Source organism: Ambystoma mexicanum, chromosome 14 (genome assembly GCF_040938575.1).
Source record: "Ambystoma mexicanum isolate Mex_15411 chromosome 14, UKY_AmexF1_1, whole genome shotgun sequence".
NCBI lineage: Eukaryota > Metazoa > Chordata > Amphibia > Caudata > Ambystomatidae > Ambystoma > Ambystoma mexicanum.
Window position 1 is genome coordinate 90,596,967 of NC_090940.1, and position 18,760 is coordinate 90,615,726.

General features: G+C 47.5%; 1 protein-coding gene across 1 annotated transcript in view; it reads right to left on the reverse strand.

The window, feature by feature from the left end:
* The window catches only part of GPR176 (G protein-coupled receptor 176), a 415,391-nt gene that overhangs the window by 290,835 nt on the left and 105,796 nt on the right, over positions 1–18,760 (reverse strand). The gene's annotated exons all lie outside the window — the stretch shown is intronic.

Here is an 18,760-nt window from a genome sequence, read left to right on the forward strand (position 1 = left end):
AATATCTTTGCCATGTTTACAGCTTAAGCTTCATACATTTTGTCATCGTCCTTTCACTTTAGGTTCATGATATCCTTGTTCATGTCGTTTTCATCTCTTTGCGTCCTTCTCTGGTCGTCATTTCTTCCATATGTGAGTCAGTCCAGGTACTCATGACGTCACCATTCGTCTTCCATTTAGACCTTTTTGGTTTCTTCAGGGACTGTACTCAGACGATCTTCATTCCGTTTGATTTGTTGATATGGTTTTCTCAAAGGATGCCATACTGTCCATGGTTTCCTTGGTATTGGTCCTTCAATAGGTGCTGTTCTTCTAATAGGTACTGGGCAGAGCCCTACCACGGCTCTCTGCTGGTTTATTTGCTCATCATACGTCACATATCTTGGTGTGAACGTTCCTGGTGCTTCAAAATGGGCGAATGGAGTGCAGGCTTTATTGGGGACCTCCTCTACAGTGCTTAACACCCAGAGGTTTCTAAGTGCAGACCAGCGGATCGAACCTGTGTTGCACTGTGTCATCTTGCTTCCAAGGCGAGCGTATTGCACCTGAGCTGTCCTCCCGAGACCTGTATTGCGCCATGTTGTTTTGCTTCCAAGACAAACGTGTTGCCCCCTGAGCTATCCTTCCTCCCCAAATGAACGGTTCCCATTCCCAACTTGCAAAATGCAGTCAGTTGGGGCAACACAATGACTCACGCCCACCCCCCTGCCATGCAAATATATAGGGTAAAAGAATGGTACACGACATAGGCAAAAAGTGTTGTGTGACTCTTCTCCAAAAGTACAACTGTCATTACAGAGCACCCAAGTGCTAATAGAGAAACACAAGCAGGGGGTACAGCGGACGGGGGGACATTGATTCTGAAAAGCATTATTTCGGCTATATGGGTCTACAGGCATTGGAGACAACAGTACACGTGCTAACTATTGAAGGAGATCAAAAACAGTCAACTGAAGCCCCAATATCAATTATCACAATGGATACGGTGCAACTGACACAGTGCATGATCAAAGCAAGCCTGCCTCCTGCCAACAACTGTAGCAGTGAGTAACATTCAGGCGATGAAGTGCAGAGTCAAAATAGCCCTGCCTCCTTCCCACGAGGCTGTTCGTCTGCTGTGCACTAATAATGCAGTCAATAATGGATATATCATCATTAAACAGCCTAAGGCATGGGATGGCAGAATTACATACAAATGTGAAATGGATAACAATAACTATAGGCAGTAAATATTCATGTACAACCGTTTACAATTCCTGTAAAAATAGACGCAGGATTACAATTACAAATAAGCCTCATTGCAAGGGAACATCTGCAGTAACAGTTTTCTCCTGTACAATGCCTTTCCTGGGAGGGTGGAGGAGGGTAGCTGGTCATACTACCCATCAGATAATGTAGGAAGGCAAGACCACACTGCCTTCTGTTTGCATTCTGTAACAGCAACCTCAACGTCTTTGCACTGATATCATTAAAGATCAGACAAAAGAACATAAAATGGGGATTCTCTTTAACAGTGTTGACTTAGCTTCAGTGAAGGAGGTCGCATACACACGGAGAGTGTTGGAACACAACTTTATTTTCTTAACTCCACAAACGAACTGACGCTTACGCACCTTTTCCCATAAACCCCTACGCCACCGATTACGTCATGCGCAGCCCGCCTCTCTCGTGGTCGGGGTTGGTGTTAACCCTGCAACAGCCAGGCAACACCACCCCCGGACAAATATGTCCAAACGTCTGATTAACATTCCTGGACCAACGGCATCGGTTTCTTGATTATTTGACGTGGTCTCTCTTTGTGCACTTGTGTCTCGGTCGTGTCCTGTGGTTCAGTTTCATTCTCCATCCCTCCCGGATCACCTTCAGGTGGAGTCCACGGGTCATCTCTTGGAGCCCACTGCTCCGGGGTAACGAGTCTCCCTGATACCTCAGGATCCTCTCGCTTGACATAGTGTTTGAATTGCTGGCAGTTCCTCGTGATGGCTTTGTCCTGGTTTTGGGCTGTGACCATCGTCCCGTTTATGTGGGTGACTTGCATGGGGTTTGGATCAAACCGCAGGTCTGTCATGTGAATCATTGGTTGCTGTACTAGAACCTCATCACCTATTTGAAAGTCCTTTGGCGTCGCTTTTCGCCTGGTATCGGTGTCCCGTTTGGCCCTCTCTTTCCCTTCTGCATCTCTTTGGAGCACCTCTCTATCAGCGGGCGCGCTGACCGTTGGGTTCCGTGGGATGCGGGACCGCACCTCGTAGCGGAACATGAGCTCCGCAGGCGTCTTGTTCGTGGCATTGTGGGGCGTGTTTCGGTAGTCTCTGAGGAGCCGACATAGCGCTTGATGCGTGTTGACTGCTTCGATCTTCGCTCTCTGAATAGTCTTTTTGATCGATGCCATAAATCGCTCCGCCATCCCATTTGCTTGTGGATAGCGGGGGGTGATCTTCATATGCTTGAAACCTAGATGCTTCGCCAGTGTCCGAAACTCGTGCCCGCAGAATGGTGGTCCATTGTCGGACTTGATTATTCTGGGAATCCCCCATTCGCTGAGTATTTCTACTAGCACCGCCGCTACGTGGGAGAAAGCTGTGTACGCGACGGTCTTAACTAATGGAAATCGAGAGTGTTCATCGATCAGGAGTAAGAGGTAGTCGCCCGATTCTGTGGGTCCATAGAAATCCATGGCTACCCTTTCCCATGGGTATCTGGGTGTGTTGTAGCGGGGCAGGAGTCTCGGCAGGTGAGGTGCATTGGCAGGCGTGGCAGTTCTTCATCCATTCATCGACTATGGCATCTAGGAACGGAAACCACACGTGGCATCTTAGTTGTTTTTTGCATTTTCGGCACCCCTGTGCCCTTTGTGCGCGGTCTGAACCACCTTGTTCCTTAGCGTGGCCGGGATGACAATGCGACAGCCTCTGAGCAGGATGTTGTTGTCTTTTACGGCGAGTTCGCTATGCAGTCTGGCTAGTCTTTCGATTTCCTTTTTTCTCACCCCTGGGTGGGCCCGCATAGCTCTCCTGAAGTCTCCCCATTTGCTGGTCGATGTGAGGCTGATCGCAAGGGCTGTCGTGGGGTCTGAAGTGGATGCGGCAGCGAATGTCTCCAGCGACAGAGCTGGTGGTAACGAGTTTGATGCGATGTATTGCACATACGCGACGTCCCCTTTGCGTGTGACTGGTGCCCCAACTGGGTGTCGTGATAAATAGTCAGCAGGGTTTAGGTCACCCCCAGGTCGGTGAAGAATGTCATAGTCGTAATCCTGGAGGCGTATTCCCCATCGCTCAATCCTCAGAGGCATCTTGGTGTGAGGATTGCCGAACAAGGAGAGGAGGGCCTGATGATCCGTAATAAGGGTGAACTTCTTGCCAATCAGGAAGTTGTGAAAATGTTCACATGCCCATAACGTGGCCTAACTTTCTTTCTCTACCTGGGAGTAGGCTATTTCTGGTGTAGACAGTGCTCTGCTTGCGTACGCTACCACGTGTCTGGGGTTGACATCCACGCCGCTGGTCTGAGCCAAGATGGCCGCGAGGCCAACCGGACTTGCATCTACTATAACCTCTGTGTGCCACGACGGATTGAAGTAGGGCAGTCGATGGGCCTCCGTGAGGGCGTGCTTGATGTCCGCAATGAAGCGTTGACATGCCAGTGTCCACTCAAACACGGCATCCTTCTGAAAAAGTCTTCGGAGCGGCTCCGTGAGGGAAGCATAATGAGGTATGTACCTCACGCAGTATCCTGCCATGCCTAGAAAGGAGCAGACATCCGCTGTCTGTTGCGGTTCGCTGAGGTTGGTGATGGTGTCCACTTTTTCCGGGTCTGTCATCATCCCCTCGCCGGAGAAGATGTGGCCGAAAAACTTGAGCTTGGCTTTGCTGAACCGGCATTTGGCGATGTTCAGCGTGAGGCCAGCGGCTTGTAGTGCTTCACAGGTGGCGTAGAGGGCCTTGTCATGAGATTATTTTGACGACCCGAAAATGAGAATGTCGTTGCTGTAGTTCAGCGCACCTTGTATGGGTGATTTGGCGAATGGTCTCCTGGAAAATCTCGGCGGCGGACGAGATCCCAAAGTTTAGCCTCCAGTATCTGAATAGGCCATCATGCGTTGCAAAAGTCGTGATCGCTCTGGAATCAGGGTGCAGCTCCAGTTGATGTTAGCCCTGTATTAGGTCGAGTTTTGAGAACATCTGAGCATTGTTCAGCTGCACAATCATGTCCTCGATGCATGGACCTGGGTGCCACTCACGTTGGATGGCAGTGTTGGCTACCCTCATGTCTACACACAGGCATATTTTGCCCCCTTCTTTGGGGACGATCACAAGGGGTGATACCCAAGGTGTAGGCCCTGTCGCTGGCTCGATGATGTCATCGTCGAGTAGCTGTTGAAGTGCCTTTGATACTGCTTCCTGTAAATGGAACCCAACTCTTTTGGGATGTTGCGGCACTGGTTTTACCGCAGGGTCTATGTGGAGTCGGATGGGGGGACCTTTGAGTTTTCCCAGACCTGAACAAATCTTTGGACATTTTTGCGTGATGTTCTCTTGCGTGATGAGCTGCTGGGATTGCCCGCATGTGATGGCCCCTATGAGGCGCTTCTGGTTTTGTTTGTCTAACGTTGCTGTGATGGTATCTCCGGCTTTGACGTGTATTTCGATCAGTCCTAAATGGGAGGCTGTGTGGTAACTGAGTAGGCACCTACTTCTTGTAAGCGAGTGAAACACGTGATGATGGTGTCCACCTGCCGTCCGTTTAGGAGGAGGCTACGTGTGAAGTGTCCAATCATCTGCAACGGGGTGGTGGCTCCCCACTGGAAGATCCGTGAATGTGACGGCTCTAGCGTTGGTGGGTTTGCCATTTTGGCATAGTCCTGTTCGCCCGTGATGTTGACAGTGGTGCCAGAGTCCACCATGAACTGAAATAAGTGGTTTTCCATCTTGATGGGAATTTTGGGGGCTTCTCTGGCCTCCTCGTTGCTTCTTCCAGGGAATATGCATCATATTGGCAATGTGCCCCCTTCATCCGTAGGCGGGTTATGAACTCATCTACAGTCTCATGTGGTTTTTGTGAGCATTGGTTGAACAAGTATCTTTCATAGTCCCGGTTTACTTCATTTATGAGGCGTTTATCCAGTGCTTTAATTAAATCTGTGAAGTTGTTCTGTTCAGTTGCAGGGATTGTTTTCACGATAGTCTTGATCTCGCCCCCCACCAGGTTGAGAAAAATGTCTCTGATGTTGGGTGAGTCACCATCTCCCGACCCTCTCACAAAATGTTGAAAATCCTCCATCCATTCAGTCCATCTGGGCCCTTTCGTGGCCTGGGGCGTCATTGTGTAAGGTGGAGGCATCCGTAATTGTATTGATTTCGCTGTGTGGGCAGGTTGGGGTGACGCCGGGTTGCTCATCTTGTGGAGTTGGTGGGGTCCCAACCGTCACTTTGGTGAGTAAGATGTGCAGCAGTGCACCATCCTCAGTGCTCAACGTTGGACAGTAGGGTATCAGAGCTCTGGAATGTGAGCTAGTCGGGGTATAAACAGCCACAGGACCGGCATGCACTGTTGGGTTTGCAGATGTGGGGCACTGGGCTTTGGTGGGTCCACTCACTAGTTTGTGCGTAGACTGTGGCAGCGACAGTGTCAGGACGTTGGTATTCTTATGGCAGGGCGTTTAAGCTTGAACATACAGCACTCCTGCTGCTGGGACTGACAGCCGTGTTCATGGACGCTGGATTCATGAAGCAGGAAGATTGATGCGGGCAGCCCAGAGACCAGTTGGGCTGGCGAACAGTCTGCGCCTGTGCCGATGCAGCGGCCGGGCCGCCTCTGACTTTGCGTCGCTTGGGGTGCGTTGATGGAGGGGCTCCACAGGCTCCTTGTGCCTGTGTTCCTGTGCGGCGGAGGGAGAGGCTCACACAGGCGGGTGCCGGAGGGGCGTCGCACATGCATGCTGATGACCGCACGTTGGGTAAGGAGGAGGAAGGAGCTTTGCGGGCTGTCCACGAGAAAACTCCGGCGGCTGCAGCTTTATTTATATATATATATCTATATATTTTTTTTCTTTTTTTTTGAATGAGGAGGAAACTCAGCGGACCGCCGAAAGGAGGACTCCGGCGTACGCTGGAACAAACCTCGTCACAAGTGTTGATTTAGCTTCAGTGAAGGAGGACGCGTACACACGGAGAGTGTTGGAACACAACTTTATTTTCTTAACTCCACAAACGAACTGACGCTTACGCGCCTTTTCCCATAAACCCCTATTCCCCCCGATTACGTCATGCGCAGCCCGCCTCTCTCACGGGCGGGGTTGGTGTTAACTCTGCAACGGCCAGGCAACAAACAGTAGACTAACAAAGCGGGCAAAGGGAGTATTCATGTGTGGCTCGCCACCAGCCATTTCTTACTCTATTGAACTCTAAGGAATTAAATCTTAATCTAGATATTAATGTCCGGTCTTTGAAAATGTGGACTCCCCTACCTACCATCTGACCGAGTGAGCCTGGGTGGCAGATCGGGCTTCCTTGGAGGAGCCAGCAGCTGTCGCCACCCCTCTCCACCTTGCAGCGGGTAGCTCCACCCCAGCGGTTGCGTCACATCACAGGACTTCTCACATGATCTGCGTGCTGCTTTCCAAACACTGCACCCTGATTCCCGGGACCACTATCCACCATTGGACCGAGTGACTCTTGGCAGCGGGACCAGCATCCTTCTGAGGACCAAGCAGCTGTCGCTGCTGATATCCACCTTGCGGTTAGTGGCCTTAAGGAGCCTTGTCAGGCCGTCCATCGCCCGGACGTCCTTGCCAAAGGGCGGATATTCTAAGGGCACAGCCACCTCCTGACTGCCCCTGTTTGCTCCTGGCTCGTGACCTTCCACGTTCTCTGTTATGCTTACCACTGATCATTGCTTACCATGATACCTTTGCTTTCCCTCGCCCCCCCCCCTCTGTTGCTCTATCTGGCCGTGGTCCAGGATTATCCCTGTCCACACCTCCTATTCCAGCTTCCCATCGTCATCCATCTTGTCCCCCTATCTCTGATTCTCCCCCTGTCCCCATGGCTCTGGAATGCCTGTTACATTGTTTCTAAAAACCGACTTGGTCCTGGATCTCTTCCTTTCTTTGACCTTCTTTTTTTTTGCGTCACTGAAACTTGTCTTCGTCACTTTGATGCTGCTACCCTTGCCGAATCAACCTCCCCCCTTTCCTCTTTCTCACATCTACCTTGCCCGCCTCACACTGGCGGTGGGACTGGTGATCTATTCCAATCACGCTGGTCGCTTGGCTCCCTTCCTTCCCTTCCCTGCCCCCCATTACTATTCTGGTTATTTATCATCTCCCAGGCCTCCTATGGTTTCCTTGGCTTCCTTTTATCGCTCTGTTCATCATTTATTTCTCCTCTCATTGCCCTTGGCGACTTCAATATTAATCTCCTTGTTTCCAACCCCCCTTTTTCCCCTCTGATTTTCTCTACCTGTTGTTATGATCTTAAACTCCACCCTTCATCGTTTACTGACATTAAAGGTGGGGTTTTAGACTTAGTCTTCACTTTGTCTGATTGTTCAGTCATTGGTTCTATCAAACCTCAAACTCTCCCTGCAGCCTATCATTTTCTGATTTCTCTCTCCTTTCTTTTACCTCACTCTCTTTCTGCCCCCGGTCATCTAACCTCAGCATCCTTCCGATATTTAGAACTTTGTTCATCATGCTTTCATTGACTCTATGGGCCTCATTACGAGTATGGAGGTAGCCATGCCGCTTTTAGCAGCATGGCTACTCCCATACCGGGTACCGGGTTCCTTGAATGGGGAAATACCGGGCCATTCCGTCCTTGGAGGGCCTGGTATTTCCTCATTCAAGGAACCCGGACCCGGTACATCCCCATTCCCATTTGAGCCCCCACAGGGCTCAATGGGTATGGGGAGGATGCTAACAATGGGCCCGTTAATGACAGGCCCGTTGTTAGCATCCTGGTCTGCTCGCAGGACCCGCTAAGGACGCCTGGTTTTACCAGACGTCATTAGCAGGTCCCGCGAGCAGACCTCGTAATGAGGCGGTAGAGGATTAACGGGACCGGCAGCCCTACCGGCACCATTACACCTCTAGCGCCAGAGTCGTAATGAGGCCCAATCTCTTCCTAGTTGTCTAATTCCACATATTCTCCTTCTCTTAACAATGATGAGGCCTTCAACAGTTTCCATTCTGCTGTGTCAGACTCCCTGGATTCCATTTGCCCAGCTCAGTATTTACATCCAGGGGCAAACTGCCTCGCTCCTGGCTTTCCGATTCTCTTAAACTCTTGTGCACTCAGCTCCGACGTGCCAAATGAAAATGGCAGACATTTTGCTCAGCTTACACCAGCCTGTCTTTTTCTACTCTTTTCCAATCCTTTTCTCTTCAATTCAAACAAGCCAAAACTAATAATTTTCAGAAACTCATTCAATCTCCAAGCTCTTCTCCGAAACTACTTTACTCTACCTTGAATAAACTATTAGGCCCCCCCCCCCTCATCCCCTCTGTCTGCTCTGCGTTCCCATCTAATGACTTTGCCAAATTCTGTCTCTCAAACATCTGGACTGTCAGACAGTCCCTCACTCCTCTAATTTCCTATGGCCTCGCTTGCCAGCCTGGCTCCTCTGCTTCTGTTTCTGATCATCCTTGTTTCACTTTCAGCTCTATTTCTGAGACAGATATCATTAATACTATTTCCCGGTCACATCCTACTCCTGCTCCCTCTGACCTTTAACCTATTTCCCTTATTAAACCTATTTTTCCTGCCTTTACCCTACCTCGGCTACCCTTATTAATCTTTCCTTATCCTTAGGCCAATTCTCATCTACTTTTAAAGTTGCAACTGTCATTTCTTTTCTTAAAATACTTTCTTAGAAACCTGATCAGCCATCTAACTTTTGCCCCATTTCACTTCTTCTGTATTTTTCTAAATTACTTGAGCGACTTGTCCATTCCCAACTTAGTTCTTATCTAAATCTGAGCAATCTACTTCCCCCACATCAGTCCGGCTTCCGTCCCGGGTTTTCACAGAATCCACTTTACTCTCTGTTCTCACGACGTGCCTGCCACTCTAAGCATTCATCTTACTCGAACTTCTTTCTACACTCTCCACCCTTAGACCTTCTGACACTGGAATTCAGTTTTCTTCTTCCTACTTATCTAATTGCTCCTTCATCGTCTAATGGAAATGATCTTCCTCTAAGTCTCACCCCCCCCCTTTCTTTTGGTGTCCCCCAGGGTTCTGTCCTCCAACCCCTTTTATTTTCTCTTTATACTTACCATCTGGATACCCTAATTCTTGACCACGGGTTCCATGCACATTTATATGCCGACGACACTCAAATCTTTATTTCTTGCTCATCTTTTACTGACCCTTTTCACCAGAAACTCTCTTCTCGTCTCTCTGCCGTCCAATCCTGTTTGTCCTCCCGGTTCCTTTGCTTAAATCCCAACAAGACTGAAATTCTTTTTTTACCTGCTTCTGCCTCGATCTCCCCCCTCCTTCTATTTCATTTCCTCCTCTTCATCTTTCTCTAAGTCACCAAGCACTTAATCTCCGACTTATTTTGGATTCCTCTCTTTCTCTTCAGCCACAAATTGCCACCATAGTTCATTCTTGTCAATTTAATCTTTTCAATATTGGAAATATTTGCCATCTCCTAACCTTTTCTTTCACTGGGACACTGTCACAATCCATAGTTCTTTCCCAGCTTAATTACTTTTGTTCCTTATACGTCGGCCTCCCTAACTGCTCCATTCGGTTACTTTGCTCAATCCTTCACTCCGCAGTTCAGACTCCTTTCTGCCTCCCCTATGCTTCTTCTATTTCCCCTTATCTTCGGCGTCTTCGCTGGTTTCCTATGAAACCATTCAAAACTAAGGCCAGGCCAACATGCGCTCCCAATCGAGAGGCAGACAGAATGATCAAAAACAAATCTTCAGTGAATGCACACTTGATTTATTGTCGAGTTCTTCGTAAAGAACTAGAAGCTCAGCCGTCACGTGTTTCGACCTAAACAGGTCTTTCTCAAGGCTGATACTGTGCAGTAATAAACCATATAAATGATAACAAAACAGCCAAGTAATATTACAGTGGTTATAAAGAATGGACATCAGAAATCATGGTAAACATGCATAATCAACAGATAACGATTAAAGCAATCAGGGGACAGGATGTTCCTATGGGCTTTGAGAGGCGTCCCTAATCCTCGGTATCCACCATTGGAATACCACACAATGACGTTCATGGAATTTATATTGGGATTGGTCACATTTAGTGATCACTGGACTTGGTGATAAGCTGACTAAACTACAGTGTATTGAGTGCATTGATGCTTCTTCAAAGTATCTTCGATACTGTTATCATTGGTTTCTGTGCCCAACAGCATTTCACTAATATAATTTATCTTGTGGGTTCTTGTTGTTGTCTTTTCTCTACTTTACCCTGCCCTGTTTGCATGATCATTCTCTCTATCTCTCTATTGGGAGTGCGCGTTGGACTGGGCCTACATTTAACTAGCGCTATCTTTTGTGGCTTTTAGGCATAGTCGCACTTGGGTGCAGATCTGTGCTGCCCCTTTCTGAACACCTTATTAAGGGACGCAGAGTTGCTCTTGCCTGCAGGAGCCCAGTTTGTTTGTTAGTTCCTCTGGAACCAGGGCATGAATTTCAGTGTCCACGCCTTGTCTTCAAGAGCATTCATGCTCTGCCCCAGCCTCCATCTCTGCTCCTGGGTCTCTTTGTATCATCCCGCTCGTGATCTCCGCTCTGCCTCTCAATTTCTCCTGTCTGTTTCCCACACTCTTTGACCATCTTCGCGGTTTGGCTCTTTCCAACCTTTGGCTCCAAAACTTTGGAACTCCCTCCCCCTGGATCTTCGTTCCTGTCCCTCGCTTCACCTCTTCAAGAAAGCTCTTAAACCCCACCTTCTTCAGTCTCTGTCTTCCTAAACGGGTTACTCTTTCATTGTGAGCTCTTTCTCTTGCTTTTCCTTGTCACAGGCCCTTATCTTTTGTACTTCTATATTTTCTCTTGTGCCGCAAAAGCCCTATACAAGCTTCATAGATAAATAAATAAATAAAATAAGTCGGCTTGAGTCAAATTTGGCACTGTTGTCCTTTCTAAAGCGCGGTTAGATGCCAAGTGAAGTTATGCCTTTTCTCTTTCTTGGTAAGCGATCTACTTCAGCTGCACTTTAATCACGTCTCCCAGTTTTATGGTATGTATTTTTTCAACATTTCCGTCTGCATTATTCCATACTTATTTTGTAGTCATTTTCTCCGAATGTATCCACCTTTAGCTGTACTGTGTGAAGAGCGTAACTTGCAACTAGTGCTTGTCCACATTTATTCAAATAAAATATTTAGTGCTTTGAGGCCGGCAACGGGAAGCGCATAGAGCTGGGTTCTTGCACTTCAATCCAAGGTCCATTTTCATCCTAAAAACAAACAACTGCTCTTCACGCTGACATGATAAATATCTTTGTAGCCTTTTAAACATTTTCAACTAGAAATTAATCACTTTTTAAGCCTCTCCATTTTGTTGCTTTGCACAGTCATTGGCCTGCAAGGCATAAATGACAACCTAAGGAGCTAATCAATTCCCGATTTAAAAAAAAAGAAAAAAAAAATACTGTAAGGAAAGCGAGTGATTTCAGTCTGTATTTATGTTTAAAAATCTGTAAAAACTGTAAACACAAAGCCTTGACTGTCGTGGCTTTGATGGTTGCTTCAGCCATTTGCTGAAGGCCTTCGCTGCTATCTGGGGCTTTTTTTCTGTTTAGGATCTTAAACACATGTGTAACCCATGGAAAGAGGCCTCCGATGCCGTTACATTTTGGACGCTATTTGCCGAAGGTTTGCAAAGGAAATAGCTGGGCTTAGACACAAATCATCCTCCAAGTACGAGAGTCCTATTTCCTTGTGAATACCAAAGGTGGCTTCAGATGCTGGAAGACCAACCAAATATATTTTTAAGAAACGTGTTCTCCAAAACGTATATACTTGCCCCCCCATGAGGCTATCGCCCTAGGGCTTGCCACACATACGCTAACGATTGGCCCGATTGGTTGGGCGCTACATTGCAAATTGAAGTGGTTTATCCCTCCGACAGGCTGAGACATTTGCCCAGATGTTGCTGCAAGGTGCTGCTTATTTATTTATTTATTTATTTATTCATAGTTCTTATATAGCGCAACTCGCCCGTAGGCCTCAAAGCTTGCCAAGCAGGCTTTCAGGAAAAAAGGCACCCAAGTACGTGTATGAAAGTACAATGGGACTCAAATGGGAATGCAGAGTCATATTTTCCGGTGCCCGGGAATGGGCAATTACCGGGGCTGTAATGCCCCGTTAATTGGCCATTCCCGGGTGGCGGTATTTACTGGCACGGCTACCGCCAAAGTCATAATGACCCCCACTGACATTGAATATATTATCGAACATCATTGCCCAAATCAGTGATTGGGCTTCATAATTTCCCTCCGAATAGGGAGATCAATTTTAGTAATTTGATATGGAGAAAGGATAGTGGGTGTTACCCTAAAACTACATAGGTTAAAAGGAGGTTATGCTACTGTTGTTACATAGTGCCCAGTCCCTGGGGCACCCATTTACTAAGAGATAACATGTGCAGAGGATGGAGAGAGATGAGCAGGGCACTAGGAGTGATGAGTGCACTAAACAGGCCCATGCATCACACAGTTACAGTGTGCATTATTGATTAAAATCATGTTATGTTATTTGGCATTTATATAGCGCTCCATATATCATTGGTATGAGTTCAAACTGCTTGTGGGTTGAATGCCCTCGGGGACCGGAGTCCAGGTCAGTCGAGAGAGTAGTGCAATGTAGGGTGCTTGGGTGCACTCAATATGTGAGCAGCTGATGTGATTGCGATCATGCAGGACTGAGGGGAAAATTATTCAACTGTGTTTCTAGATAGAGGTGGAAGTCCCGCCTGTGCGTCAGGCCTGCTTGGTTTGTGATTGAGTTTTAAGAGGGGAGCTCCACCCCTCCAATGTTTGGAAGTTCTAGTGCTAGTCATGGAAGAAGACTTGATACCAAACACAAGTTCACAGTAGGTTGATCTGCTGGGAACCCAAGCAGACTAGAGTAGGGGCACATTAACTAGTGAAGTCCCTGGTTAGCCTTCTTAGGACTGTGGTCCTCAGTCTTTCCCCTGAGTCAAAACCCAGCTCTGGGGTCAGTAAACAATCACTCGTAGTCTCTGAGATTTATAATGTTCGCACTTCTTTAATGCCTTCCATTGGGGGCTTTCATGGCAGGTACTGGACATGTAGTCTGCTTGGCACCACCACCACTGGTCCATTGGGTCATCTGGATGGGGGGGGGGGGGGGGCAGGCACCTGACACTTTCTAGATTTTAGGACCCTGGAGTTTCTCATCACCCCTGCCCCTGTTGGGCCTACACTAACCCATACAGTCCTTCTCCCCATCAAATGTTTTAGTAGGGTTTCAACTCTTGGTGCAGACCTCCGCCTTCGTCCACCTCTCCATTAAATCTCGCTGCCTCTTTCCTGGACTTTAAGTTCCTCTTTTCCTTCCCTCTTTGTTCCTCTTTCTCTGACTCCACTGTTTTCCTCTTTCATTATTCTGCATCCTCCCCACTCATCCAAGCTCTCGCCTTTCAGCCTTCTACAAACTTCTCTTTCCTCTTTCGACTTCTTCTGCTCATCTGTTTCTCCTTTCCTCCTCCTACACTATTCTCTGTCCTCTTTCTACTTCCTCAGACTGCTTCCCTGTTTCTCCTTTCGACCTCCTACAGTCTTCTCTTTCCTCTTTCTAGTTCCTCTGCTTCCATGTTTCTCCTTTCCACTTCCTTCTGTCTTCTCTGTCCTCTGTCTACTTCCTCTGCTCCTGTGTTTCTCCTTTGCACCTCCTATAGTCTTCTCTGTCCTCTTTCTACTTCCTCTGCTTCCCTGTTTCTCCTTTCCACCTCCTGCAGTCTTCCCTGTCCTATTTCTACTTCCTCTGCTTCCCTGTTTCTCCTTTCCACCTCCTACAGCCTTCTCTTTCCCCTTTCTACTTCCTATGCTTTCCTGTTTCTCCTTTCCACCTCATACAGTCTTCTCTTTCCTCTTTCTACTTCCTCCGCTTCCCTGTTTCTCCTTCCACCTCCTACAGTCTTCTCTGTCCTCTTTCTACTTCCTCTGCTTCCCTGTTTCTCCTTTCTACCTCCTACAGTCTCCTCTGTCCCTTTTCTACTTCCTCTGCTTCCCTGTCTCCTTTCCACCTCCTACAGTCTTCTCTCTCCTCTTTCTACTTCCTCTGCTCCTCTGTTTCTCCTTTCCACCTCCTACAGTCTTCTTGCTCCTCTTTCTACTTCCTCTGCTCCTTTGTTTCTCCTTTGCACCTCCTACAGCCTTCTCTCTCCTCGTTCTACTCTCGCTGCTCCTCTGTTTCTCCTTTGCACCTCCTATAGTCTTCTCTGTCCTCTTTTTACTTCATCTGCTTCCCTGTTTCTCCTTTCCACCTCCTACAGTCTTCTCTGTCCTCTTTCTACTTCCTCTTCTCCTCAGTTTCTCCTTTCCACCTCCTCCGCTCTGCTTTTCTCCTCTCCAGTGTCTTTGGTCTTCTCTATTATAGAACACTGAGAGGAGAGATAGAAGAGTGTGGAATGTGGAAAGTAGTCATAGAGGAGTGGAGATGACCTCCTCTATGGACTACAGACTCTCCAGCTGATGCATGTCAGCAGATGGGTGTGGGGCTCCACCAGCCGAGATCTCAAAAATCTGGATCCACCATCTTGTAATCATTCAGTCTATTGCTCACAATCAGGGAACTTGTAAGAAGGTCTGCTACCGCTCCTGACCCAAATCCAACATCACAAGGAGGGAGTGAAAGCAGTCTGCGGACCATCTCACAAGGAGTGCTCGTGAACCGCAGGATTTCAGGTAACTTGGTTTGCTAAATGATCCCATTTGGTTCACAAACGCTTGCAGTAGCAGATTCCCAGACTGTTTGCTTCTCCTTCACATTTTCAAGGCCTTTAAGCTGTACGTAAAGGTTTTTGTCTGGTAGGACTAATTCTACACAAGGCTGGGGATGCATTGGGGGGGCATGCATCTTGGAGTGGGTGGAGTACCTGGCCTGCAAGGCGACCCCACTCACATTCTCCTGCCAACAGCCTGCAACTTTATCACATAGCCCACAGTGCCATCCCTGTTTGTAACGTTTGTGTAGCAGACACAGTGCAATATCCCCAAAAACCTATGATGTCTGTGTGTGTTGCGGCCACAAGGATTTACGAGACTGACCAAGTGGTACCATGATGGTTGATATAGACTTTTATTGAACAGAAAAATAAACCTACCTGTCCTTAACACTAATGGGGTTTCCTTACCTAAACTAAAGAAATTCGGGAAGTCTGTGAAAGTCCAAAGCAAAAGGCACCGTCCCAGTTAAAAAGGCTTCTTCTCTCTCCCTCTCACTAGAATAACCCATATAAAGCTCTGCTCCTGCTCGTAACCCAGGAGAATGACTCCCTTCTCCTGGATGTAAAGTGCTCCAAAGACCCTCAGGTTGTTCAACACAAAGTTTACATTAAAGTTACGGCTTCTTGTAACCCAAGAAAACACAAAACAGCTCTACAGGATTCTCGTGGGGCTAGGGGAATGACTGCCTTCTCCTAGCTGGACCCCCACTGTCTTTTACAGTTCTCAGCAATACTTGAAATTCGTTGACAGAGGTTCGCACAGACTCCACTTTCTTTGTATTCTTTAACCTGTTCCCACAGGGACAATGATGCCCCCTGAGTCAATCTCGACTCTCCAGCACAACACTCTTGTGGAACTGCCCAGAGAATTGCATTACAAAGTGGTTCACTACTCCATCTGCTTCTTTACTGATTACTATCTCGCATCTTCCCATCCCCCTTCTGAGACTTATACCTGTTCCCGTTATCTTCTCCTGGGGAACTCTTCACTGGTTTCACCATGGGTCGCAGGTCCACTCTCGCTACTTGAACTTCTCCATGCTTTTTCTGTGGCCTGCTCTCCACAGCCAGTTACTGCTGGTGGTCTTGGCGTAGTTGTCGGACCCCTCGGTCCACCCACAACAGGTAACGTCACCACCACAGTCTCTTGCACTTTCCACACATTCGCATACACAGCTCTGCTGTCGATTATAGTAGGAGGTCTGGGAACCATACAAGATGCTTCTCGGGTGTACTGCTGCTTCTCTCTTCAGCTTTGGAGACGTCCCTCGCTGCAGTCTCCCGAAGCCCAAGTTCAGTCTTATGAGATTCGATGGGGCCCTTTCGGTCGCCGGGTTCTCCTTCTGGTTGTACAACAGCTCTTAGCATATAAGAACTGCACAGGCCATTGCTGGATGGGTCAGAGGATGACGAAGAACACAGTCCTTCTTTGCTGTTCAGTTTAAATATGGCCCTAGCATAACGTCAGTCCAATGGACAGTAGTGTATTGAGCCTTCGTCCTGTTCGATTGTAGCATTCTCAAGCTCTTCTTCGTCCCTGTACCTATGACATCAGGATGGTTTGATATTTCACAATAACACACAGTTTCGGATGTGAGCTTACGTGTAGAAGATTTAGGCATTAACATCAGCCTGCGGGGTTCGGGTTTAATGGGGTTGTGACTCCCAATCGCATCCTTATCCCCAGGAGTGGAGTCCCTCCCCATGAAATCCTCCCACATGTTACCACCCCCTAGAGGGACTGTTGGTTAGCAGCCTCACCTCCCTAGCCTCATGGAGAGGGGTTCTCCCCTTGGGAGAACTGATGCCATCTGAAGGATCGTCAGGGTGTGTATGTCAGAGTGTCTATGTCATTAGGATTACAAATCATCATAGGGCTGAAGACCACTACATATCAGAAAGGACCCAATGTGTACCCCTGATTAAATTCCACAAGGTCTGACATTTTCTGTTGTTGGTCACCTGGCAGGCAGCAACGATTCCCGCCAAAAGACGATGCGGGGCTATCGAGAGGCTGCTTGTTAGCCTGCATCCCCCTTCCTTCCTTTTCTATTTTTTGTGTCGCAGTTTCACTTTCTCTCACAAGCGGACCCCTACAATAACACGAACATACATACCACAAAACAGTGTGTGAGGTGAAAATACCCATCACCATAACAATCTATACATTGGGCCTCATTGTAGGTTTGGTGGTAAATCCGCTGAGATACCACCATACTTTGTTACCGCCACTTGGTCCGGCGGCATTACTGCTGGATTACAAGTGGTGGGAGCGGGTGTTAGTCCATGGGGTATTTCGGCAGAATTACTGTGGCAATAATTCCGTTGGTGGTAATTTCAACTGAAATTTGGCGGAAAGTCTGCAGATGTAGCTCCAGCTCATAGATGGCTGGCTTGCAAACTCTGAAGCATGGGCTGGTCAAACATTGCTACATTTATTGGGAAATGTACAGGATGCTAGCCCTTGTCATGACTAATTTAAATGCCCTAACACAGAAATAATTTGGAGTCATTTAGGTTAGCTTAGAATAATAATATTAAAATTGACTAATTACAAGGTGCCCATCAAACATCTAATTGCCCATGGGTGTTGAAATAACAGCTGTTAGTTTTACCGAAGCCACCTCATTTTGTCAACCTACAGAGAATGAAAGTCCGGGCTGGCCATGTGGGATTGGCACAGGGTTCTGTGGTACCCTAGGCCCAGCAGACGCGGGCATTATTTAACTAGTCAACCAGAGGAGAGTCTTCCTTGTGAGGGCTCAGGTGTCCCTTATGTTATACCCACCCATTTGGGCTCTTATAGACTGGGGTGCCTTGAAGTGAAAACATAGTCCTTTCACACTACAAATAATACTCGGCTAATGATGAGGGACTTTTTGGTTGACACCTTTAGTGGTAATACCTCGCGACCTATTTTATATTTTGGTACTTTGAATTTTAGAGATTTGGTTATAGAGAATGCATATTTAGTTCAATGGTCGCATCCATGTAAGCATCAACGGAGACATAGAGACCCTCAACTCAGTTTGTTCAAATTGACACAGGTTGGGTGAGCTTACACTTATTGATGCTCTGCAAAATTCTCATAAAAGAAGAGAAAAGTCTTGAAGAAGTGTTTGAAATTCCTTTAATTGAGGATTTTTTAGGCGTAGCCTTTAGTGGATGACACGTGTTTCGGCAAACTTAACTTGCTTTTAAAAAGCTTTTGGGAGGCCGGTTATAGTAGGGAAATGTGGGATTGAGCCCATGGCCTGGCATCTAACTGCATTATGCTTATATTCACGGAAGTGAGCAAGGCCTGGATTTGAGAAAGGTAAGTTAAGTTTGCCGAAACACGTGTCATCCACTAAAGGCTACCCCTACCCCTAAAAAATCCTCAATTAAAGGAATTTCAAACACTTCTTCAAGACTTTTCTCTTCTTTCAGGAGAATTTTGCGGCGCATCAATAAGGTGTAAGCTCACCCAACCAGTACAAATAATACTCATTGAGTCCCTCAGCTCTGTAGTCTTGGAGGCCTGCATCAAGCCCTCAACTGACCGCTACCATGGCCCAGCTTGCCAGATTACTAGCAGGAGGTTACGCCAAGTCAGGGTAGCAGACGCACAGAAGCGGGAAACTCTTGTGCTGTAAACCCATCAGGGGCGTCAGGGTACAAAATAACATGGCCTGTTAATGCATGCTTCTTCCTGACTAGTTCAGAGCTCCTGCCTCTGAGAGTCACTTAATATTTGATATGATAGGTTATTTATAATGCGGTTAATTATAAAGCGCTTAATACACAGAGGTTTCTAAGCGCGGACCC